This window comes from Microcaecilia unicolor, chromosome 9 (assembly GCF_901765095.1).
Source record: "Microcaecilia unicolor chromosome 9, aMicUni1.1, whole genome shotgun sequence".
NCBI classification, from domain to species: Eukaryota; Metazoa; Chordata; class Amphibia; order Gymnophiona; family Siphonopidae; genus Microcaecilia; species Microcaecilia unicolor.
Genome location: NC_044039.1, coordinates 176020027 through 176044172, shown reverse-complemented (window position 1 = coordinate 176044172; position 24146 = coordinate 176020027). Strand labels below are relative to the sequence as shown.

Here is a 24146-nt window from a genome sequence, read left to right as displayed (position 1 = left end):
GGAAATTCTACATGTAGTTCAGTGCTGGATCAAGTTGCTCCAATGAGACAGGTCAATGCTACTCCTTGGTTTTCTCTTGCTTTGGAGGTAGCAAAAGAGGCGATTAAGAAATGCATGAGTACAAATGGAGAAAGACCATGGATGATGGTGAAAAAGCAGCCCATCATCATTGCTATTTCTTGGCTGTCCAAAGAAAGAAGCCATGTGGCCCAACAATCACAACATCTGTAGAGCTGTGACCTGCTGAGAGGAATGAACCTTGGACGTGAGCGAGACAAGATTGTCCATTCTTGTCTCTGGGAGGTAGGCTCGAACCATCCGCGTGTCAAGCAGGGCTCCTATGAATGCCAATCACTGGACAGGGTGGAGATAGGACTTGGGATACTTTAAAACGAACCCTAGTATCTCGAGAACCCGAATAGTCATCTGCATGAACTCCTGAGCACCCTCCTCCAAGGTGCTCTTCACCAGCCAATTGTCGAGATATGGGAACACATGGACTCCCCAGTCTGCATAGCGGTGCTGCAACTACCACTAAACACTTGAAGACCCTGGGAGCTAATGCAAGGCCAAAAGGCAACATGCGCTACTGAAAGTGATGTGTTCCCAGTCGAAATCGAAGATACTTCCGGTGGGCTGGAAGTATCAGGAAGTGAGTATATGCATCCTTTAAGTCCAGAGAGCATAGACAATCAATCATTTTTCTAAATCATTGGGAAAAGGGTGCCCATCCTGAGCTTTTTTCTGAGGCTAGGAATTTGTTCAGGGCCCTTAAGTCTAGCATCTCCCCTGTTTTCTTCTGCACAAGATAGTACCTGGAATAGAATTTCTGCCCTTCTTCCCCTGGTGGAATGGGTTCGACCACATGGGTCTTCAGAAGTGCAGAGAGTTCCTCTGCAAGTACCTGCTTGTGCTGAGAGCTGAATGAATGGGCTCTCAGTGGGCAATATGGAGGTTTGAGATGCCAACTGAGAACATATCCGAGACGGACTATTTGAAGAACCCACCGGTTGAAAGTTATGAGAGACCACCTTTGGTGAAAATTTTTTTAACTCTCCCCTCCCCCAACCGGCAAGTCGTCTGGGACAGACACTTTTACCGTGGCTCTGCTCTGCTGGAGCCAGTCAAAAGCTCGTCCCTTGCTTTGCCTAGGGAGCAGCAGGGGCCTTAGGCGCAAACTGTTGACATGGATGAGCGTGCTAGGGTTGAGACTGAGTAGGCTGGCGAGACGAAGAGATGTACCTACGCCTAGGATAGTAACAGGAACTCCTCCTTGGCTTGCCAAAAGTCCTCTTACCTGAAGTAGCTGAAGCAGAAGGTGCCTGGCAGGAAAGAGCAAAGATGGTATCAGTGTTTTTTGATTTTGTCAGCGACCTCTTCAACCTTCTCTCCAATTGAAAACCAATGCAACCGTTTTATTTTATTGGACAAACTTTCTGTGTAAGACTCCTGAGGCAGGTAATTCAATGCTGAAACATGGTGCCGTGTCAAGTCTTTATGCGACAACTATAAAGAAGTGTATTTTAAAGAACTATTCTATATGTTTATATTCCATTAAAGTAATCTTGTACATCTTTCAAGTCTTATCATCTGTTGAGCCTTCTTCAGTTTCCTGCTTTTTTGTTTGTGTACTGCATTTTCTGCAGGATTTCTGGTGTTTAGCCGTGGTTCAAGGTTGATCCAGGGCCTCGAACCCGAGAAAGGCCAGTTCCTTCCTTTGACTGTAGTGCTCTGCCTTTACATTCACTCTGGACGCCATTAGGTGGAATTGCAGGTGAGGGGGCAACGATCCACAATGAGCTGATAGGCCTGTTGCACAAGCTCCCATTCTCCCAGATCCAGAGAGAGTGGCCGAGAAAGTCTGCCTGCATATTGTTCTTGCTCACAATATGGTCCGCTGAAAGGGCTTGCAGATGGCTCTATGCCCACTAGAGAGTCACTGCTTCCAGGGCCACTGCCTGACTTCTGGTACCGCCTTGCCTGTTGATGTAAGCCACAGCAGTGCATTGTCAGACATCACTCTGACCACTTTCCCTTCAAGGCGTGACTGAAACTCCTGCAGTGCTAGTTGGACTGCCCAGGTCTCCAGACAATTGATAGTTTAGGTTGCTATCTGGCTCGACCAGATTTCCTGAGCCATCTGTCCCAGGCAGTGAGCTCCCCAACTAAGGAGACTTGCATACACAGTGACCAGAACCCACTAAGGGGAATCCAGCGACATCCTTCTCAGCAGGTGACCCAGACTGTCCCACCAAGCTGGATTGAGTCTTGCCTTGGACGTGGGAGGCAGAGAATGATGGAAATCCTGGGAGGCTGGAGCCTACTGTGAAAACAAGGTCCACTGCAGAGCAACGTCCAGGGTACCACCTCCAGAATCCCAGCAATTGAGTACAGGAGTCGCAAATAATCCCTGCACTGTTCCGACCGCTCCTCCAGAAGAAACACCGTCCCCCTGGGCATGTCGTAAAGGACTCCAAGATACTCCAAGGACTGGGACCGGAACTGAGACAGAACCAGATGGCTCTTAGGCCTGTTCTCTACCCAGCCCAGAACTCCAGGATGGAAATAACCTGAGAGGTGACAAGTCTGGCTTCCACAGCCGAATCAGCTAGTTGTCCAGGTACATATGCATCCAAACCCCCTTGGTGCCAGAGATGCGTAGCCACCATCACCACCATGACCTTGGAAAATGTGCAGAGCGCCATAGTTAGGCCAAAAGGACAAGGCCTGAAACTGAAGGTGCTGCCTCAACACACAGAAGCACAGTTATCTCTTGTGATGAACTGCAATGGAGATGTGGAGATAAGTCCTCTGTGAGGTACATGGAAGTCAAGAACTCTCCCTGCCGCACCAACACAATGACCGTGTGGAGACTCTCCTTTCAAAAGTGCTGGACTCTCAGTCACGCATTCACCACCTGTTGAAAGTAGATAAAAATATCGGATTGTTCTAGGGCGCACTCCAACTTCTATCGGTGAAGTCACTGGTGGAATTAGTTTTCACTGCCTCCACCTGCTGGTCGGACGAGATAGTACCCATCAGTTCAGAACAAAGGAGCTGATAAATCAAAAGGAAATGTCCCTCTTTGGATAGAGGGACATATTCCTTGGGATTTAAAGCAGACTAGTGCATGTCCATTACTGAAGGAAGAAATATTTATTTATTGCCATCCCTAAATACTTCTAATTACTGGCCAGTGTCTTAACTTTGCCATTGTTGAAGAAGGTGCAGCTTGGATGGGTTCAGGATTTTTTTTTTTTTTTGAGGTTAATGAAGTCCTGGATGTGGACCAATATAGATTTTTTTTTTTTTTTTTTGGGGGGGGGGGGGGGGGGGGGAGAGCTTGCTGTTGTCTAGTGTTGATTGCTTAAGTGTTTTTATGTCAGTATTTGCTGATACTGCTAGATGTGTCTGCACATTTAACATAATAAATCTTCTGTTGTTTTAAAAGAAACTGCACTCCACTGGGATACATGGCATGGCATGTTATTAGCATGGATTTTCCCCTTCCTGGCAGACTGTACAAAAATTCAGTTCTACACTGCTGTGCTGGCACCATCTATATTGTGCACTGGGGTACTGCAAGGTTCAGTGTTGTCTATTTTATTTAACATCTATGTGCATCCATTTTGCCATTGAAATGAATTAGGTGTGGAATATCTGTATTATGCGAACAATGTCCAACAACTTATCTCAGTTCATGAGTCTATCTTTGGCAGTTTCAGAAATAGAGACCTGACTGTAAATACTTTGATATTTCAGTATAAGTTGGCACTGAATTTGCAGGAAAAATTATTTATCTTGGTTGTGCATGTTTTGTATTGCATTTTCCTCCTGTCTCCCTTAATGGTGTGAATCTTGCTTTAAAATAGAGGTGAGAGACGATGGTAATTTTGGATACATCGTTATCCTTCCACTCGCATATCAAAGCATTGATTCTATTTTCTTTTCCAAAATTACACATGCTGCATAAATTGAAACCATGTTTGAGTGGAGATTTTTCCAAGCTCTTATAATTTCATCCCTGGTTTATTGCAATCCAGTTTTGGTTGGATTACCTTTGTACTTTCTAAAAGCTCTCCAGGCTGTTCATAATGTGGTTGCACACCTACTTCCACCCTGCCTGTGGGCTGTTCACGGGCTGCCAGTGGCCTGGTGAATTCAGTTTAAGATCCTGATGCTAGTGTTCAAGGCAGGGACGACCACCAAACTTCCCCCTAAAACAAATGAGCACAGCAATCCTGAACCTTCGGGGAGTTTAGGGCCAAGCGCTTTTGAAACCTCTTCTGCAGAAGTCCAGCAAGACCAGGATCGGTGCCCGCCATGGGGAGAGGGAACACTTCTACCACCAGCGCTCAAATGCCTTCCAGACCCAGACATACGATAGCAAATTAGAGGATTTACAAACTCTTAGAAGGGTGGACATCACTGAGACTAAGTGTGAGATGCTGCCTCTCAAGGACCATGCCATAAGCTAGAGGGAAATGGATCCTCAATCTCCACTGGCTCCTGCTAGAGTAGACCCCAGCCCTGGGAAGGACCAGGGGTGGGCCTACTAGAAGGTGCACTGTTTGTGTACCAGGGTCTATGGGGCAACCTGAAGCATCAGGAAAAAGGTGCAGAGCTACCTTATACAGCACTCTCCCTATCAGAGATCACAGAGCTATGGCCTGGATCTTTAATTGCCCCAAAGAAATTATGTGAACCACTCTCCCCTAGAGAAAGAGGAGGTACTCTGGAAGCGCCAGTTTGATTACCTTCATCTTAAGGCAACTGATTGACAAGGCCATTTCCTGAACAGTCCAGTGCCACTGTGCCGCCTAGGCACCTCAGTGAGTCCAAAGTCCCTCAAGGTGGCATCTGTAGTCACCACAACCCCACTCCAATGGTTTAGAACATAAGAACAGCCATACTGAATCAGACTGATGGTAGAGGCCAACCGAATTTTGTTTTTGGTGCCAAAACCGGCCCTAAATCCACATTTGACCTTATTTCGGTTTATGCCAAAAATGCTTGTATATTTTCGGCTGGAACCGAAACTTTGTGTGCAGCCATCATTCTCTCCCCACTCCGCCTCGCCCTGACAAAAGACAGCGCCCTTTCCTTGGCCTACCTTGTCGTTGGTACACAGCAGTGAATGAGGTCACTCTTGAGCCCACTACCCACCAACAAGTTAAGCTCAGGAGGGGACTCTTTTTGGTTGGGGGGTGTGGAAGCTGTTGGGGGAGGGCAGTTTCATTTTCAGCTTCAGTGTTTGACGAAACCAAGCAGCCAATTTCAGTCGCAAATTCAGTTTCAGCATTAATAAGTACATAAGTAATGCCATACTGGGAAAAGACCAAGGGTCCATCGAGCCCAGCATCCTGTCCACGACAGCGGCCAATCCAGGCCAAGGGCACCTGGCAAGCTTCCCAAACGTACAAACATTCTATACATGTTATTCCTGGAATTGTGGATTTTTCCCAAGTCCATTTAGTAGCAGTTTATGGACTTCCCTTCTCCACTACTGCCAACTCCAGACTTCGCGCCTTCTGTCTCGCTGCACCCTACGCCTGAAATAAACTTCCTGAGCCCCTACGTCTTGCCCCATCCTTGGCCACCTTTAAATCTAGACTGAAAGCCCACCTCTTTAACATTGCTTTTGACTCGTAACCACTTGTAACCACTCGCCTCCACCTACCCTCCTCTCTTCCTTCCTGTTCACATTAATTGATTTGATTTGCTTACTTTATTTATTTTTTGTCTATTAGATTGTAAGCTCTTTGAGCAGGGACTGTCTTTCTTCTATGTTTGTGCAGCGCTGCGTATGCCTTGTAGCGCTATAGAAATGCTAAATAGTAGTAGTAGTAGTTGTCCTTTAGGAAACCATCCAACCCCTTTTTAAACTCTGCTAAGCTAACCGCCTTCACCACTTTCTCCGGCAACAAATTCCAGAGTTTAATTATACGTTGGGTGAAGAAAACTTTTCTCCGATTTGTTTTAAATTTACTACACTGTAGTTTCATCGCATGCCCCCTAGTCCTAGTATTTTTGGAAAGCATGAACAGACGCTTCACATCCACCTGTTCCACTCCACTCATTATTTTAAATACCTCTATCATGTCTCCCCTCAGCCGTCTCTTCTCCAAGCTGAATAGCCCTAGCCTCCTTAATCTTTCTTCATAGGGAAGTCGTCCCATCCCTGCTATCATTTTAGTCGCCCTTCGCTGCACCTTTTCCAATTCTACTATATCTTTCTTGAGATGCGGCGACCAGAATTGAACACAATACTCAAGGTGCGGTCGCACCATGGAGCGATATAACGGCATTATAACATCCTCACACCTGTTTTCCATACCTTTCCTAATAATACCCAACATTCTATTCGCTTTCCTAGCCACAGCAGCACACTGAGCAGAAGGTTTCAGTGTATTATCGACGATGACACCCAGATCCCTTTCTTGGTCCGTAACTCCTAACGTGGAACCTTGCATGACGTAGCTATAATTCGGGTTCTTTTTTCCCCACATGCATCACCTTGCACTTGCTCACATTAAACGTCATCTGCCATTTAGCCGCCCAGTCTCCCAGTCTCGTAAGGTCCTCTTGTAATTTTTCACAATCCTGTCGCGATTTAACAACTTTGAATAACTTTGTGTCATCAGCAAATTTAATTACCTCGCTAGTTACTCCCATCTCTAAATCATTTATAAATATATTAAAAAGCAGCGGTCCTAGCACAGACCCCTGAGGAACCCCACTAACTACCCTTCTCCATTGTGAATACTGCCCATTTAACCCCACTCTCTGTTTCCTATCCTTCAACCAGTTTTTAATCCACAATAGGACATTTCCTCCTATCCCATGACCCTCCAATTTCCTCTGTAGCCTTTCATGAGGTACTTTGTCAAACGCCTTTTGAAAATCCAGATACACAATATCAACCGGTTCCCCTTTGTCCACGTTTGTTTACTCCTTCCAAGAATTGAAGTAAATTGGTCAGGCAAGATTTCCCCACACTAAAGCCGTGCTGACTCGGTCTCAGTAATCCATGTCCTCGGATGTACTCTGTAATTTTGTTTTTAATAATAGCCTCTACCATTTTCCCCGGCACTGACGTCAGACTCACCGGTCTATAATTTCCCGGATCTCCCCTGGAGCCTTTTTTAAAAAATCGGCGTTACATTGGCCACCCTCCAATCTTCCGGTACCACGCTCGATTTTAAGGATAAGTTGCATATCTCTAGGATAAGTTGCATATCCTGTTTTCAATCAGGCTCTGATAGTCCATCTAGCCCAGTATCCTGCTTCCAATAGTGGCCAATCCAAGTCACAAATACCTGGCAGAATCCCAAAGAGTAGCAACACTCCATGCTACCGATCCCAGGGATAAGTATTAGCTTTCCCCATGTCTATCTTAATAGCAAATTACGGACTTTTCCTACAGGAACTTGTCCAAATCTTTTTTAAACCCAGATACACTAACTGCTGTTGCCACATCAGAGCGTTACTATTCATTGAGTTAAAAATTTTTCCTCCTATTTGTTTTAAAAGTACAGTATTACCATGTAACTTCACTCAGTGTCCTCTAGTCTGTACGTTTTGAAAGAGTAGACAATCGATTCACATTTACTCAGTCTACTCTGCTCAGGATTTTGTAGACCTCTATCATATCCTCCTTCAGCTGCCCCTTTTCCAAGTTGAAGACCCCTTACCTCTTAAGCCCGTTCTCATGAGAGGAGTTCCAACCCCTTTCACCATTTCTTTGAACCTTTTCTAATTCCACTATTTAAATAGCACCAGTGTCAGTACAGATCCCTGGGGCACTCCATTATTCACCTTCCTCCACTAAGAGAAATAGTCACTTAACCCTACCTTCTCTCTTTTACCTTTTAGCCAGTTTCCAATCTACAACAGAACATTGACTCCTAAGCCACGGCTTTTTAATTTTCTCAAGAGTTTCAGCAAAAGTGTTCTGCAAATCTAAATCCACATCATCAACCAGCTACCCTTTATCCAAATTTATTCACACTTTCAAAGAAATGAAGCAAACTGGTGAAGCAAGAGTTCCCTTGGCTGAATCGATATTGACTCTACTCCATTAAACTATTTTTGTCTATGTGTTGGGTAATTTTCTTCTTTATAACAGTTTCTATCATTTAAAAATACAAGGGAATGCCCCTCAAAAGGTGAACAGAATGATCTCACCAGATCAGGCTCCTATGGATCATCAACATGTGTATTATTTTGGCTAGTCCCATGGTTATGGAACCGCCTACCTATTGAAATGAGGAATGATGGTTCTCCAATACGGTTTAAACCCCTGTTAAAAACATTTATTTTGCAGAGGCTTTTGGGTTGGTAATTTTGAGTTCAGCTCCCATTCCCCTACTTGCCAGTGTGTGAGGTATCCAGATAATGGGTTAAGAGTTGGTATGGGGGAGGGGACTGAGGGTTAGTGGTGTAGTATATCTTCTCTTGGTATGTGTGGCTAGGTCTATCCTCTTTGCAGATGGAGTTCTTTTCTTTTATAAGATTTAATGTTTGTAAACTGCTGAGACATGATGTTGATCGGTGGTACATCACGCTTGAATAAACCTGAACAGAAGGGGCAGTCTGGCCTCAAATCCCTGATACTTCAGAGACCAGTGTGACAAGAGGGACACCTGAAGCAGCATGTGCACATGCGCCCATGGAACTCAGGTCCTGGAGATAGTCCTAGCATGCCGTGCCTGAAGCGTATGCAAACTGCACAACTCAGATGGCAGGTTGTGCATCCACTCCTCAGTAAAGAACACAGTCCCTCACGCTATAACAAACAAGTCTCCAAAATACTCCAGCCACTGAGAGGGAACCAAATGACTCTTGGTCCAATTCACCATCCAACCCAATCTTTCCAGGAGCTGAATCACCTAGGTGGCGGCCCCTCTAAACTTCCAAAATCATCTCTGACCAGTCAATCAGGGTAGGTATGCATCTGAAATTCTTGGGAGTATAGCTGGGCTGCCATTATAGAACACAGAACTGTAAGCAGTGCTCATGAACCACTCTGATGGGAATATGAAGATACCTCCTTGGATCTGATGGAAGCCTAAGGAATCCAGCTGGGCATATGGAGGCAATGACCAAACACAGTGTCTGAATCCTGAACCTTTGACACCTTTGAGGTCCAGGAAGGTTCTGTAAGAGCCTCTCATCTTTGGCACCATGAAACAGAGTAGCAGCCCCTGCCCTGTTCTACAGGAGGCATGGGCTCCACCAGCCCCAAGTGGAATAGGTGGTTGACTCTCTCTGTAGGTGAGCCACAGGGGGAGAGCAGGAAGGTGTCTGGGACTGACTGGCTGTGTCAGGTCTAAGATGTAGCCTTGACTTGGCTACCTCAAACCCCCACTGGTTGGAGGTAACACGAGTCCACTTGTGGTGAAAAAAAGGACAATTTGCTGCCAACCTGAGCCAATAAGGGGCCTAATGTATCCTCACTGCTAAATTTAAAAAAAAAGGATGAAGCTGCAATAGGTGGAAGGCGGTGGCAGGGTACCAACCAGAAATGTCATACACACAAATGCTCAGGCAAAAGACATGCTAAATGTTGGTAAATAGATTGTTACAAAGCTTTATGGTTAGACACAGGAAAGAAGGGGATATTAAAAGTAAATTAAGTAAGGGATCTTTTATGCTGTACTGACTTGGGTAAATGAGCATAAAGAAAAAGAAGATGGAAAATAAAATCTGTCTAATGGTAGACTGCATGAATCAACTAGTATGCCCCTGCCATAATCTACTGTAGATAATACAAATAGTCACCAATTACAAACATGCAAAGCCAACTTTGCAGATGTACTTCCACAGCTTGGTTTTTTTTTTTTTTTTTTGGGGGGGGGGGGGGGGGGGAGTTGTTAGGAATATCTTTTTCTATTTAAAAGCTTTAAAAAAAGGAGATAATATCAAACCATAAAAAAATGGGCTCCAGCAAACAACAGATTTGGCCTCTATTTCAGAACAGCCCTGAAAGACAGGCCATCCAAAACTTAATCATACTTATGGGAAGCTGTATCAAGATAGTAATGACAGGTCAGTATGTATACCTAATTTCATGCAGTAATTCTGCAAATAAATGTAACACTGTGAACTAATAATGCTATGGTCCCAGCATCATGTGTCTTTACTTGGAACAGTCTTTTACCACGAGTAAATTTAGGCACACAGTTATGCACACATCCATCCAAGAATGCTATAGCCCTATCTCCATTCATAAAAATAATCATTTTCCTGAAAAATAAAAAACCTCAATATAAACATATAAACTATAAGTGAACCATTTTGAATGATCAGAATATGATGTTAGTTACAACAATGGATGCGAAATCCAAACTTGAGATTTGTGTAACTTAACTTTAAAAGTTAACTATGCAGATCCTTTTGATCAATCAATCACAGTTTGTCCTTGCATTGCTTCTACAGAAAAAACGAACTGCTTCTGCATTTGCCATGTTCGGCCATTCTTACGTGTAACTTATGAGCAGTTTTGACTGTGTATAGAAGAGGGAAGGATAAACAGTGATATGATCTTGTTCTGCATTTTTCAATCTATTCTTTGGAAATTTAAATTCTGGATGCTTACAGACTTCTGCAACTATCAACCTTATTAAGACTAGGTTATTCAGCACACTTATGCATATGTCCCACTGAGTATTCAGATAAAGTTAAATGCACAACTTTATTCAAATACCTTGTGCACTTACCAGCTTTCTGAGCATCAGCATCAGTATTTTTAGCATACTGTCAAATTATCAATAGGACTACAGTATTTTGATGTGGTAGTCTGTCTGTCTGCGTCTAGGAGCTGTCCACACTATGGTGCTGAAGAACAGTGAAACACGTTTTAATAATAACCACTGTTAAATTTGTTCTTGTTTGCGGTTCAACTAGTTTACAGTTGAGATAAAGACATCCTGCAGCAAGAAGTTTTTTGAGCTTTTGAGCTAGACCCAACGACTATCAATGACCTTTAAATTACAAGCTGAATGTGCCTACATTTTTATAACCTATATTTTGTAAGATCAGAGACTGATCAATACTTTTCCATTTACTTAAGTGAGCAGCCTGATCCATTAAAAACTAGATCCAGCTTTGCCTCCATGCAAATTATCAAATCCTTCAACACCTTCTTGAAAAAATGAAGATCCAGCTAACACTTGCTACTTGTAAGGTTTCCAGTACCTGCAGGAAGATAAATAACAATATAAACCTGTAAGATTCTTAAATAGAGAGCAAATACTAGATAAGGATAGTCATGGGCTGTTTAAACTGGATTTGGCTGCCTGTATTCTCAGAGAAAAAGTGTGTGTAATAGAGCCATACACATGGGTCAGGTGTCCCTCTTATGCCTCCATGAAGAATATTTCAAGTTTTCACAAGCAAGGAAAAAGAAAGCAAGAAAGCAAAAAAAAAAAAAAAAAAAGAAAAGAAAAAAAAGGTCAACTCTTCTAGGCATGTTCTACTCTTGACACTTATTCCATCACTGCAAGAGGATACTTTGTGTACCACTCAAAAGAAAATAATTTTAAAAATCCACAATAAAAAAAAAAAAAAAAGATGCTGCATAACTGGTCAAAAAAGGTTTCATTTAATAAGCATTTGCAGGTTACACAGTATTGGACAAAAGGTGTGTTACTTCAAAACCATAAATGTGAACTAACTTGTAAGATGTTTCTTTTTTAAAACAAATTAGGAAAAAAAACCACCACCACCTCTCTGGCTCATATTTTTTTAAATACTTAATCCTATTCCATTTATTCATACCACATAGTGTACATTTGTGTTTGTTTGTTTTAGTTAACGACAAAATTGCTGTGAATTCCTGAATATTGTTCTAAAAACTATCCTGGAATTTGACTGACACAACCTAAAAACAGGCAAAGTAAAATCAATTTGAGGTTAGTTCTCAACTAAACAGACTCTCCAAACAACTTTGGTCCTTATTTACCTTTTCTTTAAAAACTGCAAATCATGAAGGGAAGGAGGGTAATAGCTTTTGGAAAACTGTAAAGATGATTGATTCTTGTTCCACATATCAGTTCTCTGTCTTTCAGTTCACACTAAGCATATTTTCTAGTAAGTTTCCTTTTGCTTATTTTGATTTCTCATACTTTTTCACTGGTAGTGCAAGATGAGTTAGTTACTGTTCCTGAATGTATGCTCCTGTCCCTATATGGCTTACAATCTAATAGCACATTTAATACAGGTTTGTAAATGAGATTAATATAAGTAAAATTGTGTCTTACCTGATAATTTCCTTTAGCTGCGGCAGATGAATCCAGGAACTGGTGGGTTATATCTGTCTAACAGCAGATGGAGATAGAGATAAACAGAACTGAAGGCAGTGATATCAGACAGCCAACCTCTGCATCAGTTAGTATATGTCATTTGTAAGCAGTGGAAATAGGCAAAACCACAAAGAAGTAACCACAACTCAGAAACCATCCTCACAACCAAAAATTAAAAACCAAACAATGGAACAAGGAACAGAATCTTTTCTTCCATTGAACTCTCGTCTGTAGAATGCACGTGTCACTGTCTGAATGTGCGCTAAAGTAAAGAATCAGAAAACAGTGAGACCGTGCGAAAGAAAATACTAGATGTCAGCTAACAGGGCGGAATACTGGAGTCATCTGCTGCAGCTAAAGGAAAGAAAATTATCAGGTAAGACATAATTTTACCTTCCTTAGCGCCTGAAGCAGATGAATTCAGGAACTGGTAGAATGTACCAAAGCATACCCTACTTAGGGCGGGAAGCCAATGACCCCCCCCCCCCAAACCAACACTTCCCACCCTGAAACATGCGTCTTCCCACATCCAATCTGTAGTGCTTGGAGAAACTATGCCAGGAAGCCAAAGTAGCCACCCAACAGATTTCTTTCAATGGCAGAAGCTTCTGCCTATGAAGTTGCCTGCGCTCGCGTTGAATGAGCCCTTAGTGCCTCAGTTGGGGTCTGCCCGTGTAAAATGTATGCTGACCCCATGGTCTCCTTAATCCATCGAGCAATAGACGCCTTGGAGGTGGCCTCACCCCTTTGCACCCCAGAAAGGATTACAAAGAGGTGATCGTAACAGTGAAAATCTTTAGAGACTTGCAGATACCAGAGAAGCACCCTACACACATCCAAAAGGCAAAGAGTCGCAAATTCCCCCAGATAGTCCTCTTTCCAAAACGAGAGTAGAAAGAGAGTTTGATTGAGGCGGAAGGCCGAAACCACCTTAGGCAAACAAGAAGGAAGGAACAGTCCGAATAGAAACCCCCGCTTCAGAAAACTGCAGAAAGGGATCTCGACATGACAATGCCTGAATTTCTGAAATCTGTCGAGCCAATGCTATGGCCACCAAAACACCGTCTTCAGTTTGAGATCTTTTTCCGATGCCTTATGGAAAGGCTCAAACAGCGGCGCCTGAAGAACTCATAGCACAAGGTTTAACTGCCAGGAAGGTCACAACCACCGAAGAGGCGGACGAAGGTGAAGAGCCCCCCGCAGAAAACAAACTATATCCAGGTGAGCCTCCAGGGATAAACCAGCCATGCATCCCCTAAAACACGCAAGGGCAGCTACTTGAACCCAAAGAGAATTACAGGCCAATCCCTTTTGAAGTCTGTCCTGCAGGAAGGCCAACATTAGAGAAATTGAAGCCTGGAAGGGAGACCCGGCACTCTCATCACACCACGCCAAAAAGGTCCTCCACACTAGAGCATAAGCCGAAGTAGACTGCATCCGAGCCTGCAGAAGAGTGGCAATAACTGGTTCTGAATAACCCTTCTTCCTCAAACGGTTTTCTCTCAAGAGCCAGGCCATAAGACGAAAGCAGGAGGTATCTTCTATCCAGACTAGACCCTGATGGAGAAGGTCCGGAGTCAGGAGGGCCATCGAGCAACCTAATCAGATCCACATACCAAGGCCGCCAAGCCCAATCCATCACCACTAATACCACTGTTCCTCAGTGAAGACTGATTCAGTACAGGACTCTTCCTATCAGAAGCCAAGGAGGAACGACATAAAGAAGCCTCGTCTCCGGCCACGGCTGCAACAGGGCGTCCAAGCCTGCAGACCTGGGCTGTCTTTTTTGACTGAAGAATCTGAGAACCTTGGCATTCTGCCGTGTGGCCATGAGATCGATCACCGACGTCCCCCAACGTTGACAAATCAGGAGGAATGCATCAGAGGTCAACTCCCACTCCGCAGCATCCAACAGTATCTGGCTGAGAAAATCCACCTGAGTGTTGCTCTGACCCGCAATGTGTGCTGCGGCTGACAAGCAAAGAACATGAGTCTCCGCCAATCAAGAAGACCGAAAGCCTCATTCACCAGACGCAAACTGTGGGTGCCCCCCCCCCCCCCCCCCGCCGATCGATACAGGCCACTGCCGTAGTGTTGTCTAATAAGACTCGAACCGTCTTGCCCTCCAGCAGATCTTGAAAACTTACCAAGGCATTCACCACTGCTCTCAACTCCAAATGACTGATGGGCCAAGCCGCCTTGAGCAAAGTCCAACTCCCTTGAGCAACCCGATCTAAACAATGGGCTCCCCACCCAAAGAGACTGGCATCCGTCACCCTAGCACCCAATGAAGGAAGGCCAACAGCATGCCCTTCTGCAAATTGAGCAGGAGGATCCACCATACCAAACCATTCCTGGCTCTGTCCAACCAGGGCAGACTCCACTGAAAGTCCAGAGAAGTCAGCGACCACCTGCTCAACAGGAAGTGTTGGAGGGGATGCATGTGAGCTCTTGCCCATGGCACCACTTCCACAGTGGCTGCCATGGAACCCAGAACCTGAACATAATCTCAAACGTGGGGACAGGCCATGCAAAGCAAGGAACAAACTTGAGAAAGCAATTTGATTCACCAACCATCCGGCAGAAACAACTTCCCTGGCCTCATGTCGAAGCACAATCCAAGGTATTTCAAAGTCTGAGACGGCAGAAGGTGACTCTTGGCTCTGTTGAAGATTCAGCCCAAGGAGTGGAAAAGGGCTATAACGTGGTTGGTGGCTATGCAACTCTCTTGCGCCGACGCAGCTCAGATCAACCAATCGTTGAGATAGGGATGTACCCGAATCGCTTCTTTTCACAGAAAGGCCGTCACCACCACCATGACCTTTGAGAAGGTGCGCGGAGCAATGGCCAACCCAAAGGGAAGAGCTTGAAATTGGAAGTGATGCCCCAGGACCGCATCTGAGGAATCTCTGACAAGGCTGCCAAATTGGGATGCACAAGTATGCTTCCTACAGGTTGACAGCTGTCAAGAACTCACCAGGTTGAACTGCTGCAAGGTCTCCATATGAAAATGTCGGACCCGCAAAAACTTGTTCACCTTCCTTAGATTGAGAATGGGTTGAAAAGTTGCTCCCTTTTTGGAAACCACAAAATTGATGGAATAGCAGTACTTGTGAACTTCGAGAGGAGACAAGGGAACGATGGCCCCCAACTGTAGCAGGTCTTACAAAGTGCTTAGGACTGCTGCCTGCTTGGAGTTCGTGGCACAGCAGGATTCCAAAAAATAAATCTGTGACGGGAGAGTTGAATTCGAGTTTGTAACCTTCCCGCACCACATCAAGGACCCACTCCGGGTAAAACAGGGTGAGGCGACCCCCAATTTACTCTCCCGCAGTGTGGGCCAGCACCTCATCATTGGGAACAGCGAGGTGCAGCTCCTTGTTCGAGCAGGAGCTCCTGGAGTCCTGAACCCCGTTTGTTATTGTGAAAAGAAGAGCAGTGCTGAAAACAAGAACACTGAAAAGACCCTGAAGACAGGCCAGGTCGATACCGGCGTATCTCCCAAAATCAAAACCTCAAGGATCCCTGCCGTGAACCAGGCTTGGGTTTATCCCAAGTCCTTCACAATCTTCTCTAGATCCTCCCCAAACATCAGTTTACCTCGAAAAGGCAACTTGACCAGACATTGTTTGGAAGCCATGACCGCCGACCAATGACAGAGCCACAAAAGACACCGAGAGGATACAGCCAATGCCATCAGTTTGACCGATGAGTGAACCAAGTCATAAAGGGAATCAGCCAGGTAGGCAAGGCCCACGTCCATGTCAGAGAACGCAGAAGCCCCAGACACTAAAACCAAATGGAGCCAGCTAAGACAGGCTCTAGCCGAATAAGAGCTACAAATGGAAGCCTGGAGTGCTTCAGAGAGGCCTCCAGACATCGGTACTGCATGTCCCTCACTGCTACCCCATCTTCTACCAGTAAAGTCGTCTTCATAATGACTGCCATCACCAGGGCGTCAACCTTGGGAAGGGAAAACTGCTCCAATCGATCCGCACTTACTTACCGGATAAAGGCATGTCATGGTGTTGGCTACCTTAAGGCTGCTATCAGGATCCACCCACTGCATGGAAATTAATTCTTAAATGGCCTCTCGAACCGGGGATACCTTTGATGGACTTAAAGTGCTGGCCATCTTAGGGTTAAAGGCCTGAGACGCAGTGACCTCTGGGTCTGCAATATTTAAAGCCTCCAAGGCTTGCGAAATGAGTGACGGCAATTCTTCCTTATGGAAAAACCATACTGCCAAGGAGTCATCCGTCTTCATGGAGGAGTTCACCCTCCGCCACATCTTCCAAGCCCGCCTGTCTCCAAGACCCCTCCGAAGAAACCACCAGAGACGGGGCTGTTGTCACGGGGACCAAAGACTCCTCAGACAGCAAGGTCATTGTACTCCTCCTAAGGGTGGAAACATCCTCAGTAGATGAGATCGACAGCCCCCAATCAAAATTCAGGGGGGGGGGGGGAAGTCCCTCGAGCTAGAAAGTGCTGCAGCCATCCCTACTGTAGGCCCAGCAGTTGTCCCAGACCCCCCCCCCCCCCCCCCGAAGGGAAAGGAGCACAGCCAGAAACCTACACAGGAGCCGCCTCAGCAGCACTCAACAAAATGGTGCACATGGGAAAGCACGCTCTCAAGGGAAGTCAAAGGCATGTCTCCCCCATTAACTTCTGGCCGCAGAACGCCGTTTCCCACATCGGGAACAGTGTTTCACTGTCTCTACTGCCATTCACCGGACCGCCCGGGGAAAAGAAAAAAAACAATTCAACACTTACCCCAGCCGCCAATGTCTGAAGCCACGAGACCTCCCAGGAGAGAGCCGAGAACACTCTAGCTCCCTAAAGAAGGCAGAGATCAGACAGGCACCATATAGGCTCCTTTCCTTTTTTTTTTTTTGTTAGTGAGTAGGAAGGAAGTCTAAGCAGCCTAAAGAAAAATAGCTTGGGAAAAGGGAAACGTATGCCTCCAAAGCTGACACCCTCGGTCAGACACCCCCTGGCTCAACTGGTCACCTGGCCCAGGAGCACCCTCAGGAACCTTGAATCAAGGAGTTGGAGAGAAGTCGTCCACCACCTGCTGGAGATATACTAACTGATGCAGAGGCTGGCCATCTGGTATCACTGCCTTCAGCTCTGTTTCGCTCTTATCTTCACCTGCTGGCAGACGGACCTAACCCACCAGTTCCTGGATTCATCTGCTGCAGGAGCTAAGGAAATGCTAGTTGACACATTAGAATATAAAGCTCCACCACTCTCAATTAGGTCTATTTACTAGGGCTATATTGAATATTCATATTGGATTTGATTCGGCCCAGAACAGTGCCCCAAATACATTATTCGCATTCAGTCGAATAGTGATTTAAATTCAAATAAGAATTTGGGGCTCTACTGTGCTAAATCCTACTGAAATAAACACTTGATCTCTGATTTCACATTGCTTCTTTTATTATTTGTTATGTTAAAACTCAATGCCCATTATTCATATTCAGGCAAATAATATTTTTCATTATTTGTATTCGGCTAAATGATAAAATATGCTATTTGGTACAGCTCAATAGCTAGAGTTGCCAATGTGTGCTAACATGGTTAAAGATGCATTATTAGTCACTAGGTCCCACTGTATAAAATAGGACCTGAAAAAACATGCATTATTAACAGCATTAGCAAATGCTAAAGTACCAACATGTTAGTAACTCTAGGGTTAAATGCTTAACTCAAATTCACTCCTGTGAAAATGAGGTAAAGGAAGGCAAACCTATTTTTCTGAAGTTACAAGGAGAGACAGTGGAATTTAACTTCTGGCTTCCCTGATTGCCAGACTGCTGTTCTAACCAGTAGGCTATTCCTCTACTTCAAATTCAGTTTGCCCACCCCTATTAACAAGAACAAAATTTAAAAAAAAAATTTTGATTCTGCCCCATAAGAAAATTATAAAAATTTTAAAGCATATCTTGCATGCCTGAATAAAAGTCTATACAAGATTATTGTCAAAGCCTAAAACTGTTTTGGGTGAACCTCTTTATAAAGGAAGTTAATAAGTCCCAATAACTAAATAAATTAATAGTCTCCTTTTTCCAGCCTAACCAACTATGTCCACCAAGTTCAGTCTTCTTCTGACTAGCTTAGAGATCCTTACAAAAAGCGAATGCTACATACCTGTAGAAGGTATTCTCCGAGGACAGCAGGCTGATTGTTCTCACTGATGGGTGACGTCCACGGCAGCCCCTCCAATCGGAATCTTCACTAGCAAAGTCCTTTGCTAGCCCTCGCGCGCCCGCGCGCACCGCGCATGCGCGGCCGTCTTCCCGCCCGAAACCGGCTCGAGCCGGCCAGTCCAGTATGTAGCAAGACAATACTCTTAAGGGAAGACACAACTCCAAAGGGGAGGCGGGCGGGTTTGTGAGAACAATCAGCCTGCTGTCCTCGGAGAATACCTTCTACAGGTATGTAGCATTCGCTTTCTCCGAGGACAAGCAGGCTGCTTGTTCTCACTGATGGGGTATCCCTAGCCCCCAGGCTCACTCAAAACAACAACCATGGTCAATTGGGTCTCGCAACGGCGAGGACATAACTGAGATTGACCTAAAAAATTTACCAACTAACTGAGAGTGTAGCCTGGAACAGAACAAACAGGGCCCTCGGGGGGTGGAGTTGGATCCTAAAGCCCAAACAGGTTCTGAAGAACTGACTGCCCGAACCGACTGTCGCGTCGGGTATCCTGCTGCAGGCAGTAATGGGATGTGAATGTGTGGACAGAAGCCCACGTCGCAGCTTTGCAAATTTCTTCAATGGAGGCTGACTTCAAGTGGGCTACCGACGCAGCCATGGCTCTAACATTATGAGCCGTGACATGACCCTCAAGAGCCAGCCCCGCCTGGGAGTAAGTGAAGGAAATGCAATCTGCTAGCCAATTGGATATGGTGCGTTTCCCTACAGCCACTCCCCTCCTATTGGGGTCAAAAGAAACAAACAATTGGGCGGACTGTCTGTGGGGCTGTGTCCGCTTCAGGTAGAAGGCCAATGCTCTCTTGCAGTCCAATGTGTGCAGCTGACGTTCAGCAGGGCAGGAATGAGGACGGGGAAAGAATGTTGGCAAGACAATTGACTGGTTCAGATGGAACTCCGACACGACCTTTGGCAGGAACTTAGGGTGAGTGCGGAGGACTACTCTGTTGTGATGAAATTTGGTGTAAGGGGCCTGGGCTACCAGGGCCTGAAGCTCACTGACTCTACGAGCTGAAGTAACTGCCACCAAGAAAATGACCTTCCAGGTCAAGTACTTCGGATGGCAGGAATTCAGTGGCTCAAAAGGAGGTTTCATCAGCTGGGTGAGAACGACATTGAGATCCCATGACACTGTAGGAGGCTTGACAGGGGGCTTTGACAAAAGCAAACCTCTCATGAAGCGAACAACTAAAGGCTGTCCTGAGATCGGCTTACCTTCCACATGGTAATGGTATGCACTGATTGCACTAAGATGAACCCTTACGGAGTTGGTCTTAAGACCAGACTCAGACAAGTGCAGAAGGTATTCAAGCAGGGTCTGTGTAGGACAAGAGCGAGGATCTAGGGCCTTGCTGTCACACCAGACGGCAAACCTCCTCCAATGAAAGAAGTAACTTCTCTTAGTGGAGTCTTTCCTGGAAGCAAGCAAGATGCGGGAGACACCCTCTGGCAGACCCAAAGAGGCAAAGTCTACGCCCTCAACATCCAGGCCGTGAGAGCCAGGGACCGGAGGTTGGGATGCAGAAGAGCCCCTTCGTCCTGCGTGATGAGGGTCGGAAAACACTCCAATCTCCACGGTTCTTCGGAGGATAACTCCAGAAGAAGAGGGAACCAGATCTGACGCGGCCAAAAAGGAGCAATCAGGATCATGGTGCCTCGGTCTTGCTTGAGTTTCAACAAAGTCTTCCCCACCAGAGGAATGGGAGGATAAGCATACAGCAGGCCCTCCCCCCAATCGAGGAGGAAGGCATCCGATGCCAGTCTGCCGGTGGCCTGAAGCCTGGAACAGAACTGAGGGACTTTGTGGTTTGCTCGAGATGCGAAGAGATCCACCAAGGGGGTGCCCCACGCTTGGAAGATCTGGCGCACCACTCGGGAGTTGAGCGACCACTCGTGAGGTTGCATAATCCTGCTCAACCTGTCGGCCAGACTGTTGTTTACGCCTGCCAGATATGTGGCTTGGAGCACCATGCCGTTCCGGCGAGCCCAGGTCCACATGCTGACGGCTTCCTGACACAGGGGGCGAGATCCGGTGCCCCCCTGCTTGTTTACATAGTACATGGCAACCTGGTTGTCTGTCTGAATTTGAATAATTTGGTGGGACAGCCGATCTCTGAAAGCCTTCAGAGCGTTCCAGATCGCTCGTAACTCCAGAAGATTGATCTGTAGATCGCGTTCTTGGAGGGACCAGCTTCCTTGGGTGTGAAGCCCATCGACATGAGCTCCCCATCCCAGGAGAGACGCATCCGTGGTCAGCACTTTTTGTGGCTGAGGAATTTGGAAGGGACGTCCCAGAGTCAAATTGGTCCAAATCGTCCACCAATACAGGGATTCGAGAAAACTCGTGGACAGGTGGATCACGTCCTCTAGACCCCCCGCGGCCTGATACCACTGGGAGGCTAGGGTCCATTGAGCAGATCTCATGTGAAGGCGGGCCATGGGAGTCACATGAACTGTGGAGGCCATATGGCCCAGCAATCTCAACATCTGCCGAGCTGTGATCTGCTGGGACGCCCGCACCCGGGAGACGAGGGACAACAAGTTGTTGGCTCTCGTCTCTGGGAGATAGGCGCGAGCCGTCCGAGAATCTAGCAGGGCTCCTATGAATTCTAGGTTCTGCACTGGAAGAAGATGGGACTTTGGGTAATTTATCACAAACCCCAGTAGCTCCAGAAGGCGAATAGTCATCTGCATGGACTGCAGGGCTCCTGCCTTGGACGTGTTCTTCACCAGCCAATCGTCGAGATATGGGAACACGTGTACTCCCAGCCTGCGAAGTGCCGCTGCTACCACAGCTAGACACTTTGTGAACACCCTGGGCGCAGAGGCGAGCCCAAAGGGTAGCACACAGTACTGGAAGTGGCGTGTGCCCAACTGAAATCGCAGATACTGTCTGTGAGCTGGCAGTATCGGGATATGTGTGTAGGCATCCTTCAAGTCCAGAGAGCATAGCCAATCGTTTTGCTGAATCATGGGGAGAAGGGTGCCCAGGGAAAGCATCCTGAACTTTTCTTTTACGAGATATTTGTTCAGGGCCCTTAGGTCTAGGATGGGACGCATACCCCCTGTTTTCTTTTCCACAAGGAAGTACCTGGAATAGAATCCCAGCCCTTCTTGCCCGGATGGCACGGGCTCGACCGCATTGGCGCTGAGAAGGGCGGAGAGTTCCTCTGCAAGTACCCTCTTGTGCTGGAAGCTGTAAGACTGAGCTCCCGGTGGACAATTTGGAGGTTTTGAAGCCAAATTGAGGGTGTATCCCTGCCGGACTATTTGCAGAACCCACTGATCGGAGGTTATGAGAGGCCACCTTTGGTGAAAAGCTTTCAACCTCCCTCCGACTGGCAGGTCGCCCGGCACGGACACTTGGATGTCGGCTATGCTCTGCTGGAGCCAGTCAAAAGCTCGCCCCTTGCTTTTGCTGGGGAGCCGCGGGGCCTTGCTGAGTCGCACGCTGCTGACGAGAGCGAGCGCGCTGGGGCTTAGCCTGGGCCGCAGGCTGTCGGGAAGGAGGATTGTACCTACGCTTGCCAGAAGAGTAGGGAACAGTCTTCCTTCCCCCGAAAAATCGTCTACCTGTAGAGGTAGAAGCTGAAGGCTGCCGGCGGGCGAATTTGTCGAATGCGGTGTCCCGCTGGTGGAGAGACTCTACCACCTGTTCGACTTTTTCGCCAAAAATGTTGTCCGCACGGCAAGGCGAGTCCGCAATCCGCTGCTGGATTCTATTCTCCAGGTCGGCGGCACGCAGCCATGAGAGCCTGCGCATCACCACACCTTGAGCAGCGGCCCTGGACGCAACATCAAAAGTGTCATAAACTCCTCTGGCCAGGAATTTTCTGCACGCCTTCAGCTGCCTGACCACCTCCTGAAAAGGCTTGGCTTGCTCAGGGGGAAGAGCATCAACCAAGCCCGCCAACTGCCGCACATTGTTCCGCATGTGTATGCTCGTGTAGAGCTGGTAAGACTGGATCTTGGACACGAGCATAGAGGAATGGTAGGCCTTCCTCCCAAAGGAGTCTAAGGTTCTAGCGTCCTTGCCCGGGGGCGCCGAAGCATGTTCCCTAGAACTCTTAGCCTTCTTTAGGGCCAAATCCACAACTCCAGAGTCATGAGGCAACTGAGTGCGCATCAGCTCTGGGTCCCCATGGATCCGGTACTGGGACTCGATCTTCTTGGGAATGTGGGGATTAGTTAATGGCTTGGTCCAGTTCGCAAGCAATGTCTTTTTCAGGACATGGTGCAAGGGAACAGTGGACGCTTCCTTAGGTGGAGAAGGATAGTCCAGGAGCTCAAACATTTCAGCCCTGGGCTCGTCCTCCACAACCACCGGGAAGGGGATGGCCGTAGACATCTCCCGGACAAAGGAAGCAAAAGACAGACTCTCGGGAGGAGAAAGCTGTCTTTCAGGAGAGGGAGTGGGATCAGAAGGAAGACCCTCAGACTCCTCGTCAGAGAAATATCTAGGATCTTCCTCTTCCTCCCACGAGGCCTCACCCTTGGTGTCAGACACAAGTTCACGAACCTGTGTCTGCAACCTCGCCCTGCTCGACTCAGTGGAGCCACGTCCACGATGGGGGCGTCGAGAGGTAGACTCCCTCGCCCGCATCGGCGAAGCTCCCTCCGCCGACGTAGTCGGGGAGCCTTCCTGGGAGGTGGCCGCGGTCGGTACCGCACGCGGTACCAACGTCGGGGACCTCAACCTGGGCGATGGGCCAGCCGGCGCCACGCTCGACGGTACCGGAGGCGCAAGCACCGCCGGTACCGGAGGGGTAGGGCGCAACAGCTCTCCCAGAATCTCTGGGAGAACGGCCCGGAGGCTCTCGTTTAGAGCGGCTGCAGAGAAAGGCTGTGAGGTCGATGCAGGCGTCGACGTCAGGACCTGTTCCGGGCGAGGAGGCTGTTCCGGGCTGTCCAGAGTGGAGCGCATCGACACCTCTTGGACAGAGGGTGAGCGGTCCTCTCGGTGCCGATGCCTGCTGGGTGCCGAATCCCTCGGCGACCCAGAGCTCTCGGTGCCGACGCGGGGAGGAGACCGGTGTCGATGCTTCTTCGACTTCTTCCGAAGCATGTCACCGGAGCTCCCCGGCACCGACGAGGAGGACGTAGAATCCATCCGTCGCTTCCTCGGGGCCGAGGCCGAAGAAGGTCGGTCTCGGGGGGGCTGTACCGCAGGAGCCCTCAGGGTGGGAGGAGACCCACCCGAAGGCTCACCGCCACCAGCAGGGGAATGGACAGCCCTCACCTGCACTCCTGACGATGCACCACCGTCCGACGACATCAGCAGACGAGGTCCCGGTACCACCGACGTCGATGCAGCTATCCGATGTCTCGGCGCCGATGCAGGGGCCCGATGCCTCGATGCACTCGATGCAAGGGCGGCCGAGGAAGATGGTCTGGACGCTGACGACGTCGATGCACTCGAAGATCCCGGTGCCGATGAAGAGCCCGAGAACAAAACGTTCCACTGGGCTAGTCTCGCTACCTGAGTCCGCCTTTGAAGCAGGGTACACAGACTACAGTTCTGAGGGCGGTGCTCGGCCCCCAGACACTGAAGACACGACGAGTGTCGATCAGTGAGCGAGATAACCCGGGCGCACTGGGTGCACTTCTTGAAGCCGCTGG

General features: G+C 47.4%; 1 protein-coding gene across 3 annotated transcripts in view; it reads right to left on the bottom strand.

The window, feature by feature from the left end:
• The window catches only part of PPM1A (protein phosphatase, Mg2+/Mn2+ dependent 1A), a 203148-nt gene that overhangs the window by 85188 nt on the left and 93814 nt on the right, over positions 1-24146 (bottom strand). The window contains exon 3 of one of the 3 annotated variants that reach the window (XM_030214789.1): positions 10722-10839. The exons of the other annotated variants lie outside the window; for them this stretch is intronic. The gene's annotated coding sequence lies outside the window, so the exon portion shown is untranslated. The remainder of the gene's footprint in view (positions 1-10721; positions 10840-24146) is intronic. 3 annotated transcript variants of the gene reach the window in all.